This window comes from Trachurus trachurus, assembly GCF_905171665.1.
Source record: "Trachurus trachurus genome assembly, chromosome: 7".
Lineage (NCBI taxonomy): Eukaryota > Metazoa > Chordata > Actinopteri > Carangiformes > Carangidae > Trachurus > Trachurus trachurus.
In genome coordinates, this window is record NC_139901.1 from 7180990 (window position 1) to 7195659 (window position 14670).

Sequence of the window (14670 nt, forward strand, 5' to 3'; positions counted from 1 at the left end):
TCCCTTTGGCCAAGTGGTTAGCATGCATGACTCTTACCCGGGAGTCTGGGGTTTGAAGCCCGCCCGGGCCCTCTTTACCTTGTCACAATTACACTGTGTCCTTCAGTAGAAATGTTGCATTAAATTAAATGTTAATTTTCTTTTCATCAGGAAAGAAAGTTGAAACAGACTGCACAGAGTTCAGAAATACTACCGCCTGTCAGCCCTGCACAGAAGGAACGTATATGGATCAGGCAACTGGACGTAGACAGTGTTATTTCTGTTCAGAGTGTTCAGGTAAATATGCCTCATGTCAGTCAGCGAAATTTACTCAGTTAGTGCAGAAACATCTCTAAAGTGGGGGGTACCTAAAGGTCATCTCAACTTTCCATGACATTTAATCAGAGTCTCTATCCATCTCTGTGTTGACAGGTTCTGGTCTGAGAATAAAAAGTTCATGTACAACAACATCTGATACAGTTTGGGAACCACTGGAAGGATACTATACAGACCCTAAAGGGAGCAGCTGTCTAGCAGCAAGGGAACACACAACATGTCGTCCAGGACAATACATCAGTGGAAAAGGTTGGTGCTCTTCTTCTGACTTTAACGTCAAACTGTAGTTGTAGTTTAAGTCTCTCTTGGATCGGGGACGTTAAATCAGTTTGTTTATCTTGTAAAGTTTGGATCATCAACTGACTGAGTAAAACCACTAATACTGGTTAGTTATTACTGTTGACTGTACCTAACAAAGACAATACACTCAAAAAAATAATTGACCCAAAAACATGAAGTTTTTCCATGTAATTTTATTAGGCAAATTCAATGTGAGGGTTCCATTAAATTCAATGTGCTTCTACCATGTTGAATCAGTGTAAATAAATTAAATACAGTCAATGCAAACATATACATAAACTTTATTTGTTTATTCAGTTAAAGGTAAGGTGAATTTTCACATAAACCTTATGTGTTTATTCAGTTAAATGTAAGGTGAATTCTCACATATTTGTTTATTTGTTTATTTTAATTGGATCCCCATTAGCAGCTGCACAGCAGCCACTAATCTTTAATCTTTAATCTTCCTTCCCGTAAAATCACATAAAATGAGAGAAAAAAAGTTAAAATAAAAATACAAATAATAATAATAGAAAGAAGCTTACACTAATGATAATAACAACCATTGCAGCAATAATCAGAGATATAATAACAATAGAGTCAAATCTGGTAAAAAAAAAAAAAAAATGAAACAGAAATAATAATCTAATTCATCAACTTGAAAATAAATAAATAAAATAAAACAGTAACAACAATCTAAATCATCAACATCTGTGAGTATGTGTATGTATTTATATGTGTACGCCCTCTTCGTGTGCCTTTAACATGTGCCCTTTCTAACATTAGGTGACATTTCAATAGCCTCTTAAAGCCTAGTTTTGTTTTTTCTTTGGTACTGTGTTCTGGCAGTGCATTCCATGATGTAAACTGTATGTATTTACCTAGTTAAAGCAGAAGTAAGCGATCCGGTGGTTTTGGCTAACTTCCTGTCAGCCGATGGAGTTAGCAGTCCCCGCCCTCGTCCCTACGTCACCACATTCACGCGCATCCCTTGGCTGCACTGCACACACAGAGAGGACCACCCCTTTATGCCGTTCTCTCTCCTCACTGGATAAAGGTTGTACTGTAGGATACAAGGAAAGTTTTCTCCTCGGCTTACAGCAGAGCAGAGTGACTGACAGACCCGTGTTTCAGACCAAACACTCTATATAAGTGATTGCTGTCGGAAGATATAACTATTTAAGACTTATATCAACACAAATATTCTGCTTACTTCTGCTTTAAAGGGAAGGTGAACTTTCACATAAACCCTATGTGTTAAAGTATATATACAATAGTAATGCATTTCAAATATGTTATCCTATCTTCTGTTAAAATCACAAAGCAACACACAGCATAGATCTGACAGCTTTATTGGCAGTAACTTCAAAATTACAGCAACTTTTGTCTGCACCACATGGATGCCGTTGTACACCAATGGTGTTGGCACTTGAACATTGTTTAAAGACACATCACAAGCACACGTATGCCCTGCTCAATTCAATCAGCATTAACAAAAAGACAAACAAGTGAAAGATCAGTAACAGAAAACATCAATGCTATTCAGACTCTGGGTGCACCGGCACTGACTTGTGCTGAATTGTCACAGTCAGTTCTCACAATAACAGTAAGTAATCATTCAAAAACATTTTCAGAGAAACACAAGTCTTTTGCTACTTTTCCATCACTACTGAATAAATAACACTGATCAGTTAAGTACTTAAAGCTGTGCATAAGAAATGACCAAAGCGTCCAGAAACAGGTTCCAACAAACAAATGCTTCATTCTCTCCAACAGCAAAATATATAAACAATCTACAATTTCAAGTGGCAGTAGAAGATCATAATGGAAATGTCCAACAAGCCTAAATATGGCTGGCTCAATTAGCCAGCACCTTAACTTGTGATCTCACTGAAGCATCTTTATTTTAAAGGGGTAGTTCCAAATTGGCCCATTGCTCTAATCGCTACAGTCATAGCAGTAGGTTTGTTACCTTTATTTGTCGGTGCAAGATATTTTTAGAAAGGTGGAGCAGAGCCGCGAGCTGCTCAGAGCTACGCTACGGAGGCTAATGGGAAGTTTCCTTCATCAATCTCATCAAATACACAATCCAAAAACTCCAAAACGCTCTGGTGGACAAGTTTTTACCGGCACATTCACCACACTATGAGATAATAGCGGAACGTTACGAGACAGAGCCGTTTTAGAGGTAAATTCATGCAAAACCGCTGATGCGCGTTGCGTTCAGGGACAGTTTTTCAGCAAGCAGTCTCTGTATATTTACCCTGTTTACGGCTCCGTTTCGTAACGTTGTGTTATTATCTCACAGCATGGTGAATGTGCAGGTCACAACTTGTCCACAAAAGCGTTTTGGAGTTGTTGGATTTTGTATTTGATGAGTTTGAAGAAATTCCTTTAGCCTCCATAGCGTAGCTCTGAGCAGCCTGCTGCTCCGCTCCGCCGTTCTAAAAATAGCTTACACCGACAATTAAAGGTAACGAACCTACTGCTATGACTATAGCGATTATGGCAATGGGCCAGTTTGCCAAAACGTTGAACTATCCCTTTAACAGCTTCCGCCTATTTACGGTATCTGCTAAACTTTATTGTTACTGAGCTACATAAAGGTTCTGATTAAAAACTATCAATAAGAAGCTTGGTAATAGGCTTGAAATATTGATCTGATTTTTATTTAAAGTTAATTTGTTGAAGTTGTTGGAACCACAGAAACAACAGAAACTGATTGATAATCTAGTTGTTTACTGTCGGGGGTACATCAGCATAAGTACCTGACGCAAAATATTTGTATAAGGAATCAATACTAATTCTTTAAATCGTTCATAGCGACTTCAACCAAGATGAGTCGCTGAGAGGCTAAGATTGGGCCCGGACGTCTGAAAATTTACAAAACTATAACTAATGTAATCACAGTGATCAACGAAAACAGCAGTCAAGAAAAAATACGGCAACCCACACTCACCCTCTCTCTCTCAAACTAAAGAAAAGCAGCAGGTGAACATATAAGTGTTCCTGCCCATTATCACGTGACCTGCTACTCAATATGATTACACAAACTAAATAATAATCATAAACCACACCTAAATTACCCTTAATCTTAGAGACCCCAATTCATGGCTCCCACATAATTTCAGTGTGGGGACATGTCAACATCATGTAAACACAACCAATATACATTTAATCAACCATAATAGTATTTGATTTGTTCAAGAAGCTGATGTAATTTCTGCTTTACTCTGAATTAAAATCCTTCTTGTTCTGCTCTTATGAGAAAAAAGGCTGCAGCAGAACATGTCATCAAATGTTAAAGACTGAACAGTCACTTTGGAAACTAAAACAGAGAGATGTTCAATTTAATGTTTTTAATTTTCAATAATGAGTGTTTTTAATCTTCTGAGAGGAAATCAGATCTGTTTTATCAAGCGTAATGTCACATAAACAACGTGATCCTGTCATGATTATTAACTATTTTAATTTTCAAAATGTGTGTGATTTGTGTTTGTACAGGAACAGCCACCACAGACACTGAGTGCTCTAACTGCAGTGAGGGAACATTTTCTGATGGGACATTTACATCTTGTCAACCACACACACAGTGAGTAACACTTCACACACAGACTAGGCAGGGGTCGGCAACCTTTAGCATTAAAAGAGCCTAGCCGTTTGGGCCCTTTCCCACCATATCAAAACCCCCGTCGCCGCACCAAATGCGCGTTGCGACAGCGTCGCTTTGGGTTGTGAGCACGCATCCTACATGTTTTCGAAACCGCATACTACCGTACTGCCTACTACATACTGCGTTATATGTACTGTATACTGCATACTGAATGTGGGATTCAGTATACTACTTCAGCAGACCGACGCCGTTATCATCGCAGTATGCAGTATACGAGTTTCCCAGAATGCATTTCACGGCAACCGGTAGCAGTAGCTGTAAAACAGGCTAAAAGCAAGGGGGCAGTTGTGGGTCTGAGAAGTGAAGCTCACTTCCGCGTTCAAAAAACTGCAATCCCCCCGGCTTCCTCTGGGGGCTGGTGTCAGAAGGGAGCATTCCCCATAGACCCCCATGTTAAAATCGCCGATTTTACATCCTCAATAAACATGTTAAAAGCCTGGTGTCATAACGTTTTTTGGTCTCAACCGATAGTTTCTACCCCCGCACACACTCTGAGGGGGGTGAATTTTTTTTAACTCTACCGTTTTACTGTTATTAGATTAAAACTCTGGCCAATTAGGGCGCGGAAACGTTGAGTGACAGGTCCGAGCAGCTCCGTGGACAGCTGCTTCGAGGCCAGTGGGCGGGTTCTCGGCCGGCCAATCCAACATGGCGCTGTTCAGGCCGCCATATTTGAGTCACAAAAACGACTCCCCAAAACCAATGGGTGACGTCACGGACGCTACGTCCATTCTTTTTACAGTCTATGGCTAAAAGCTGTTTTATTTCCCGCTCTAGCGCTGTAATTATGTAACTTTATTAAGTTTTAATATTTTTTCATGCGAGAAAGTAACTGTTAAGACCCCAAATATACGGCCAGTTTATCCAAATGACGGCTGTTTAAAAGTGTGCTCCGATGTTTTTCGGAGAAGTGAAGCTCCGCAGCGACCGGGACATCACAGAGGCAGCAGCCCGGCTCCTGACGTGCTCGGCCGGCCAGCACTACGACGTCATTCCGGAGGAGAAAACGGTCGCTAATTAACTTACCCGCAGGTTTTTAGAGGTTTACCACCGGCTGGTTAAATTATTTTCTGGAGATAAATGTTGGTCTCATTGATGAAATCTCAATTGTGGCAGTAGCATTAGTTTGTTTGAATGTAAAGTGAAGCTTCTTGTGTGTAAGCAGCGCTGCCTCGGGGCTCTGGAGCCTAACGTTACGTACAGAAATCACCACATTTACAAAAAATAAATAAATATTTTACAATGAACCGATCAGTCTGCATTAAGTTTTATTTTATTAAACTATAGTTACGGATCACGGCTACACTACCGTCTTTGGTTATGCTCTGGTTACTGTTAGGACGTCAGGGGAGCATTGCATTGTGGGATACAGTACGCGATGTAGACTGGTCAGATGCATACTGGAGATATTTTCCGAATCAGTACGACATCCGGGAACTTTTCGCATACTGCAGATTTTGCTTTTGTTCGCATACTGCATACTACATACTACATACTACATTTTGGCCAAATCAGTACGTACTAGCAGTATAGTATGCGGTTTCGAATAAGTAATCTGTGCACCCTAAAGATTCTACATCTGAACGGCCCCCATGCACATACACACATGTTTTAACCAAGGAGGTGACCAAAATCATAGAGGCGGCCGCATTTGGCTCAGATAGGCAGAGAAATTGTAGGGTCAGCTGCAGCAGTCTCTTTCATTAATAAGGGCAGCCCCAAAAAATGCCAGTTTTGTCTATTTCAGTATGCCGTCATTCCTTGATTAACGTGATGTAGGCCTACAGCAGCCGTTAACCTGAATATGAGACTCGGTTCAAGGTCCGATAAATAAATATATATATGCCTAATATGATGTAGTATTGTGTGTGTGTGTCTCGTGTACAGATGCAACTGACAAATATTTATAGACGGACAAGCAACAACTTAATTAATCATCATATAATTATTTTATTTTGAAAATTGACCGGATTCTCTCGCCTATTCTGTGCCTGACTACCTGTCTGGTACGATCTGGTCTACCCAGCTTGACAGACGGCGCTTGCGGCGCAGGTGAAAAATAGAACTGAACCGAACTGAAGCACTGACGCCGCGCGCACTGCGCTCCACAGCGCGAGATGTGCGACCAGGCAGACCGGTTAACATGTGCATTGTGCACCTATCTGAAACTAAAAAACAAAGAAAAACATGCACTCTCCAACAAAACTCTCAGGAACAAACTAAAGAGGTGCACGGCCAAATGATAAACTTAAATAAACAAAAGAAAGGCCAGCAGCACTCGTGTCCTTCTCATTGTCTTTTATTACATACTGCGTCTGCGCTTAACATGCACAAACCGGTTTCGACAACGTCTTCCTCAGTGTGCAAAATACAGCAGGAAGTGATGCATTTAAATACTCACAGGTGTGGTTAATCACTTGATTGATCAGTATTACAGGTGTACAGAAATGGCCGTTAGTCCTGTTTGTCGCGCCGAGTTGTCACAAGCTGCAACACGAGTTTACCCGAGTGAGGAAAACGAATTTGATTGGTCGTTATCGAGCGGGCGGGATATTCAAAGCTTGGGGCGAGCCCGAGCTCCGTGTGTGTGTGCGTGTCTCAGACGTTTGAATGACGGATTACGGATCCAATATCAGTGGCTGGTGAATCGTGTACAGGCTGACGTATAATCCGTGCGCCTGCATTATCCAATGCGGAAAAAAAAATACACACTTTCATCCCGGATTTACTCAAAAATAGAATTTTGAACAAAGTTTGGCCTACATCGTCTGATAGATGAGTTATTACACTAATTTCATGACCCAGAGTGGGCTTAAATTCAATTTTCTTTTCTGTACACCTTTAACATTCGAGACAAATAACAAATTGCAGACATTAGAAAAATAGAAATATGTAGAAAAATGTAACAATATATATATATAAAAAAAACAAATATTCAACAACCCAGACATATCAAATATCACAGGCAAATCCACAGGTAAATAGACCCATTAAAAAAAAATTTGGTCAGCCATTATAATAAAAGGAGACAGAGCACAACAGCACAGTGAAAACATAAAGCGCTGGAAAAGCTGTAGCTCCCTCTATATATAACATAATCATCCAGTATCAAAAATGAAAATGAACGTCCAGTATCACAATGAATGAACTACTAGACAAAAAATACAGAAAATACAGAATCCAGAATATACTCCATGAGACTCCCCATCATATACATCATAGAAGAAAACTTTACCAACAATATGCACATGAAAACTTTACCAACAATATGCACACAGTAGAAAACTTTACCGACTCATATTATAGAAAACATCCCAACAATAACTCCTCATTCATCCCTTTAGGGTAGGCTACTCAGTCTGTAACATGTGTATCCAAAATGCTTCTCGTTGCAGTAAAACTCTTTCCCTACCTAATTTTTTTAATGGGTCTATTTAGCTGTGGATTTGCCTGTGATATTTGATATGTCTGGGTTGTTGAATATTTTTTTTTTATATATATATATTGTTACATTTTTCTACAAATTTCTATTTTTCTAATGTCTGCAATTTGTTATTTGTCTCGAATGTTAATACTGATCAATCAAGTGATTAACCACACCTGTGAGTATTTAAATGCATCACTTCCTGCTGTATTTTGCACACTGAGGAAGACGTTGTCGAAACCGGTTTGTGCATGTTAAGCGCAGACGCAGTATGTAATAAAAGACAATGAGAAGGACACGAGTGCTGCACACCTATCTGAAACTGCCTCCGCTCCAGGGCGCTGCGCTTCGGTTCCGCGTGCAGTGCGACCAGGCCGTAATACAGACACAAGGTTTCTAACAGCTGCAGTGAATTTGTAGTTTCTGTATATTTAATGTCTCTCTGTCATTCCAGATGTGGATCAAAAGGTCAGACAGTAAAACCAGGAACAGCTGAAAGTGATACTGAATGTGAAGAAGAGGAGAAGAGTTCAAATGTACCAGTGATTGTGGGCAGCATTGTAGCTGTGCTGTGTGTTTTAGGGATTGGCTTCGCTGTGCTGCACTGCAAAAAGAAGAAATATGTCAACAAGGTAGGGGAGAGTGGGGTAAAGTGAGACACTTTTTACATTTGCTCCCCTCTAAGCGAGCTAAAATGATTTATCAGTAAAATTTACAAATTTCCCATTAATTCAGGATGTTGCCTAGCAATGGAAATTATCAGAATGTATTTAGGACGAAGGACAGTGAAAATATGATTGTTTTAAAAAAAGTGGTCTTGAGTCTCACTTTACCCCAGTTCAGGGGTAAACTGAGACAAACCAGAGAAATCAATGGGGTAAACTGATCCACTTACTTTTTCCACTCTGAAACTACCATAACAACACATGTTGTAACAGTTAGAGTCCTGACAGCTAGCTTGACAACCACACTTCCCAGATCTAATGTCGGACTAGTAGCAGAATCATGGGGATTGGTCAATTAAGCACTTTTGTTTTCTCAACACAAAGTGACTAAAAACCAAAATCAAATACAACACAAAATGTTTTAATTAACATTCAAATGACAGATAGAACCAGTCAGATAGTCTGGGGGTCAGATTGTAGGCCCCGACAATCGTGACCATTTTGATCAAAGGTCCTCTTGTGTGTGGGGGGAGCCGACAAAGTGGAATGTGACTAAAATTGAGTTAATTAACCAATAAAAAAGTGAGCTGACTGAGAGCACCTAGCATAACAAAGCAGTGTGGCTACTGATCATTGATCACGCAAGATTTCTGGCTTGGGGGATGAGATTCTAGTGTAAATCTTTGTATGTGGTGTGCTCACAGTCTCACTCATGGATTTACCATGGTCTCACTTTACCCCGCAGCATTTGTCTCACTTTACCCCAACACCCCCATTTTAGAAAAAATGACCTCTCTTAGAAATTCCGGCTAATTTTCAGCCAGCATCATCACATGGTTTTATGTGTTGGTAGTTCATCATCATGTATCATAGAAGTTTTTCTACCTGAATCAATTTGCTTTGGCACAACAGCTGATTAAGTTGACAGCAAGAAAATTTACTTTTACATGCAAAAATCATATTTTTGTGAAAAAAAACATGCTTTCCACAGCATCATGAGGTCCTCTTCTTCATAGCCATTGGGAAATGGAAAGGGCTTGAAAACATAATGGTCTGACCAGATGACCATAAATGTGTTCCGTTTTCTAGATATAGACCCTTTCAGAGAGTATAAACAAAGACAGGTGTGGCTCATTAGAAAACGCTCTGGTACACTAAATGGAATGGAGCCTTAATTAGTATCCTTGGTAACACCTGTATTTGTTTATACTCTCTGAAACGGTCTATAGGGGGTGTCTCACATTACCCGGTGTCTCACATTACCCCACTCTCCCCTAAAGTCTGTGTGCAGTCAAAGAAAATGTTGTCATGCTTTAATGGATGATTTAAAGCAGAAGTAAGCGATATATTTGTGTTAATATAAGTCTTAAATAGTTATATCTTCCGACAGCAATCACTTACATAGAGTGTTTGGACCGAAACACGGGTCTGTCAGTCCCTCTGCTCTGCTCTGAGCCGAGGAGAAAATTTTTCTCGTATCCTACAGTTTTTATCCAATGAGGAGAGAGAACGGCATGCAGGGCTGTGTGTGCAGCCAAGGGACGCCGTGAATGTGGTGACGTAGGGACGAGGACGTTATGGTGCGTTCAAGGCAACTCGTGTTTTTCCGACCTGTGAAGTCATACCAGTTCGATCTGGTACGACTTCACGGGTCGGAAGTTACGAGTGGCCGTTATAGTGACTTTCACAGGTAAAACAGGTCGGAAAAACACGAGTGGGTTGCCTGGAACGCTACAAAATCGTAAATTGGGACATGAAGCTGTAATTTACGGTTTCAAAAGCCTCCCTGGAACGCAGCATTAGCCAAAACGACCGGATCGCTTACTTCTGCTTTAACAATGGTGTTTTGAGTTTTTTTTTTTATTGTAGACCAAAGGGTTACAATTACTTGTTATGTTTGCCACTCTTAATTTTAAACCTTGTCTACACGGTGGTAGACCACAATAGTAATTCAGTTGTCATTTATTTATGAATAGCACCTCAAAAAGGAAAACCCAGCCAAAGGAGCAGAAACACAGATGATACCAACATGATGACATCACCTGGAGGTAAATTGGCCTCATTATCTTCCTTGTGTTCTCTGTCACTGACTGAGCTGACGTCTCTCTGTGCATCTGAACAACTGAACCAGAGGTTTCTGTTTTAAATTAACACGTTTCTCTCCACAGTATAGAGAGAGACAACATGGGGTCAATAAAGTACGGTGTCTGTTCACTGCAGAGCAAATGTGTTCCAGGATCCAGTTATAATCCAATAGGAGGCTGGCACATTGTCTATGCAGAGGACAGAAATACCACTGCACAGAGACTCTGCAGAGCTGTCTGCAGAGCTGTCGGCAGAGACGCCGCAACAGGGCAGATCACCCAGGCATTTGTCTAGGGCCCCGATGATCTCATAAGTTTTTCTCCTTTTTTTTCCTTTATATTTTTTGGCTTTTTACACCTTTATTAGGTAGAAAGTTGAGAGAGACAGGAAATTGGAGGCAGAGAGAGGAGGACAGGGCCGCCCGATGCGGGATTCAAACTGGGGCCGCCTGCAGCGAGGACTGTGGCCTCTATACTGTACATGGGGCGCCTGCTTAACCTCCTGCGCCACTCAACGCCCCATAATAAGTTTTACTATTTTAAGTTGGTATACTTTTGTTAATGTTGTTGTTTACCACTGTGTTAGGGGACACACCAAAGTAACTTTATTGCATGGTTTAAATCACTGTTTTAACCAAAAATGTAATTTTACAGTGAGAAACAATATGTTGAAATTATTAATAAATTACTCAATCAAATACACATCTCACAACATCATTCTCACAACTGTCAATCCAGTTCTCAGACCAGTTCATAATTTCCCTCACACAAGAAAAAATCTCACTCTGTGCACATTTTTCTATCAGATCCACACTTCACTACTCAAGACATTTTCTCACTGTGTTGATGGATTTCTCTTCCAACTCTGACAACTCATGAAAACAGTGTTGCCCGACAGAATGACGCTAGTACTTTATACTGTCCTGTATCACATCATTGTTTATAATCAAATCACTCAAAACCAATTGTCTATATGAAAGAGCACATCCACTGCAAATTATTTGGTTCTAAACTAAGATTTAGAAGTGTTATTTTGTCTTGTTTTAAGAGTTAATTTCTTATTTTAAGTGTTCAACTTTATACACACATGGGCCTATATTGCATGTTAAATCAAGAGATAGTTCACCCAAAATTCAAATTTCACTCAATATCTACTCACCCTCATGTGGACTAAGGGCTGGGAGAAGTTTCAGAGTCCTCCGGCTCCATGCCTTCTCGGAGTTACAGGGGGTCTCGGCGCAGCACTGCACTGCCATCTAACGGTTGCAAACGGTGCTAACTTTAACTTTTCTTCGTCCAAAAAGACACACCAAAAAACATCCAAATACCCCCATGCTGCTTGTATGTAATGTCCGTCTTGTATTGAAGCCCCGACATGACAAATTTTTCCGGAAAAAATTAAATAAGTCTATATTTTAAGCTTGTTTGTAGCGGAAGCTCCCAGCACTGCTCTTCCTGGTCTGTCCAAATCTCGCATGATTTGCGCCGGCGTCAGTGCATTGTCCTCACAAACAAATCCCTCAAATCCCTCCCACTGTCTTTATTATTGTCAAACGCATTCTCAAAAATCACCCAGTGAAGCTCATGTTTCTGAGGCCATGTGAAGCGTCTTTTCTCTGTAAAAGGAAAGTGCTTAGTTGACTCGGTCACATCAAAGCCAGGTATTTATTACTTTCTATGTACTCAGTGTAATACAGGTGAAAACTCCTGCTACTTCTTCATGTGTCAGTTCATGAAACTCACCAACTCAAAATGTTTTTTTCATGGGTTGAATCAGGTTTTTATGAGGACTCTTGTTCAATCTGTCCTTCACTTCTCTGGTCACGTCTCATTTGATAACAGTCAGTCTGATCCCCTACAGATTACTGATTACATGTCCTACAATGTAATCTGTAGTGTATTCCCTTGAATTATTCAAGTAATGTATTTCTGTATACTTTGGTTGGATGATTAAATGGTGGTTAAATGATGTTACACCACTTGACACTTCATGTAGTAACATGATTCCTCAATTTAAATTTCAGAGCAATTCCATTACCATTACAGTTCCTGTTTTAAAAAACCATGAGACCAAGCAGAAGGATAAAATGGACTCAATAAAAGCACTGATAAATAAATTCATCAGTGTTGTTAATGTGAAAGGAGGACAGTTTTCTCAGGCAGAACAGGTGCTGGTTTCCCCATTTGTACACAGCTTCACAGTTTGCCTCAAAGGTTAGTTTGCTTTCAATAACTGTTCCAAGGTATTTATTGTAGTGACAGACAATGGACCTCAGTTCATTTCAGGTGAATTTGAGACGTTCCTTAAGATGAACGCTGTAAAACACATTAAAACTCCTGCTTATCATCCAGCCTCAAACGGATTGGCTGAAAGATTGGTCCAAAACTTCAAAAGATCTTTAGCCAAGAACAAATCCATGGGTTGCATGACGTTGCAACTTTGTATTGCTAATTTCTTATTTAGCTACCGCAACATGCCACACTCAACCACCAAGAAAGTGTTCCTAAAGAGGCATGTCCGTACTAGACTTTCTCTAGTGAAGCCAGACGTGTCTCAGTCCTTTCCTTGGTAGTCTTCCAACCCAGTCAGATAGAAAGAGAAACTCAGGTCCTTCTCTATAGGTCAGGCTGTGCTTGTGAAAAACTACAGGGGAGGAGAGAAGTGGTTAAATGGTGTAATAACTGATGTTTGGGTCCTGTAACATACATGGTCGTCTGTAAATGGACCATGTGTAAAAAGACATGTAAATCAGGTGCTGGATGCAAAGAGAAAGGCAGGAGAACAGACTGTGATTAACACTGATGGATACTCGGATTACACTGTTGATCCTGGAGATGACTTGAGAGACACTGAAACTGTTACTGGAGTGTGTGAAACACCAGAAGAAACACTCAAAAAGCACCAGAGCTCAGTGAGGATGGACAATGCTCTGGAAGAATCTTCAAGTTCAGGATGCATGGAGTGCCCTAAGAGAAATGTGTGCCCTCCTCAGCGTTTGGACTTATAATATGTCTCAGAAAGACACTGTATCAAATCAGTATTGATTCTCTTTTTGTTGATAAGCACAACTGTTGTACTCAAAGAAGTGAAAGAGTTCAATTGTATTTTTTTTTGTTTGGTGTTGGAGTAAATATTCTTAAAGGGATAGTTCACCCAAAATTCAAATTTCACTCATTATCTACTCACCCTCATGTCGACTAAGGGCTGGGAGAAGTTTCAGAGTCCTCCGTGCCTTCTCGGAGTTACAGCGGGGCTCCGTGCAGCACTCCATGTCCATATGACGGTTGCGAACAGGGCTCACTTTTCTTTGTCCAAAAAGACACACCAAAAAACATCCAAATACCTCCACACAGCTCGTCTGTAATGTCCCTCTTGTATTGAAGTCCCAACATGAGAAATTGTTCAGAAAAAAAATAAATAAGTCTATATTTTAAGCTTGTTTGTAGCGGAAGCTCCCAGTGTAGCGCCCTGCTGTTCCAGGAGTTGCACACCCTTAGAGGGCGCTAGAAGTATGTAGAAAAGTCTGTCTACGGGGTTTCCTTCTCTAGTCAGTGAGGGAGGGGTCTTTGGTTATGTTCATGTCCACCTGCCTGCACGCTAATAAATGGCTGCTGCCTTCTAGCATTCCTGTCGTCGTTTTTCACCCCCTTTCCCACACAGTCTGACGACACGACAGACATGTCCGGGTAAAAAAGGACGTTTGGTCACCCTAGTGTATCAGAACAAAATATTGGTGAAATGAACAACTTTCGCGGCAGATAATATGTTATTTAGAGGCTGCATTCCGCTGCCCTGCTGTAGACTCGCATTATATGGATATATGCGGTGTGAAGGAGTTCCTACCATACACCTCGAAGCTGTTTAGTGCCAGTGAAGGCGATACAGACCCCCTCAGGCCATGACAGAGGTGTCATTCAACCTGTTGTAAGTCGATGTACCATCACAAAAGTTCTGAAAATATTATATGAAGTTTGAAAAGTTACTTATTGGTTTAAGTTACAATTCCTCAAGCATTGACCTGTTTAGGCCGTCAGCATTTTAGCCACGCAGCGATCGTAGACGTTAGCTTTGCTGCTGCTGTTAACGGTGTTGCCAAGTCTGCTTATAGTAAGCGACTTTGGACCTCTTTTTCTGTGAAGTTGCTTATAAATATTGGTATTGGTCACGGGTCGCGGTTTTGGTTTGTTTCTAAAGTGTAGTTGCTCATTTGGGCTTGTTCCCAGCTCCGT

At 40.6% G+C, this 14670-nt stretch overlaps 1 protein-coding gene across 1 annotated transcript in view; it reads left to right on the forward strand.

Moving 5' to 3' along the window:
- Window positions 1-14670, forward strand: part of LOC310988493 (tumor necrosis factor receptor superfamily member 14-like) — a 49607-nt gene that overhangs the window by 2638 nt on the left and 32299 nt on the right. The window lies entirely within an intron of this gene.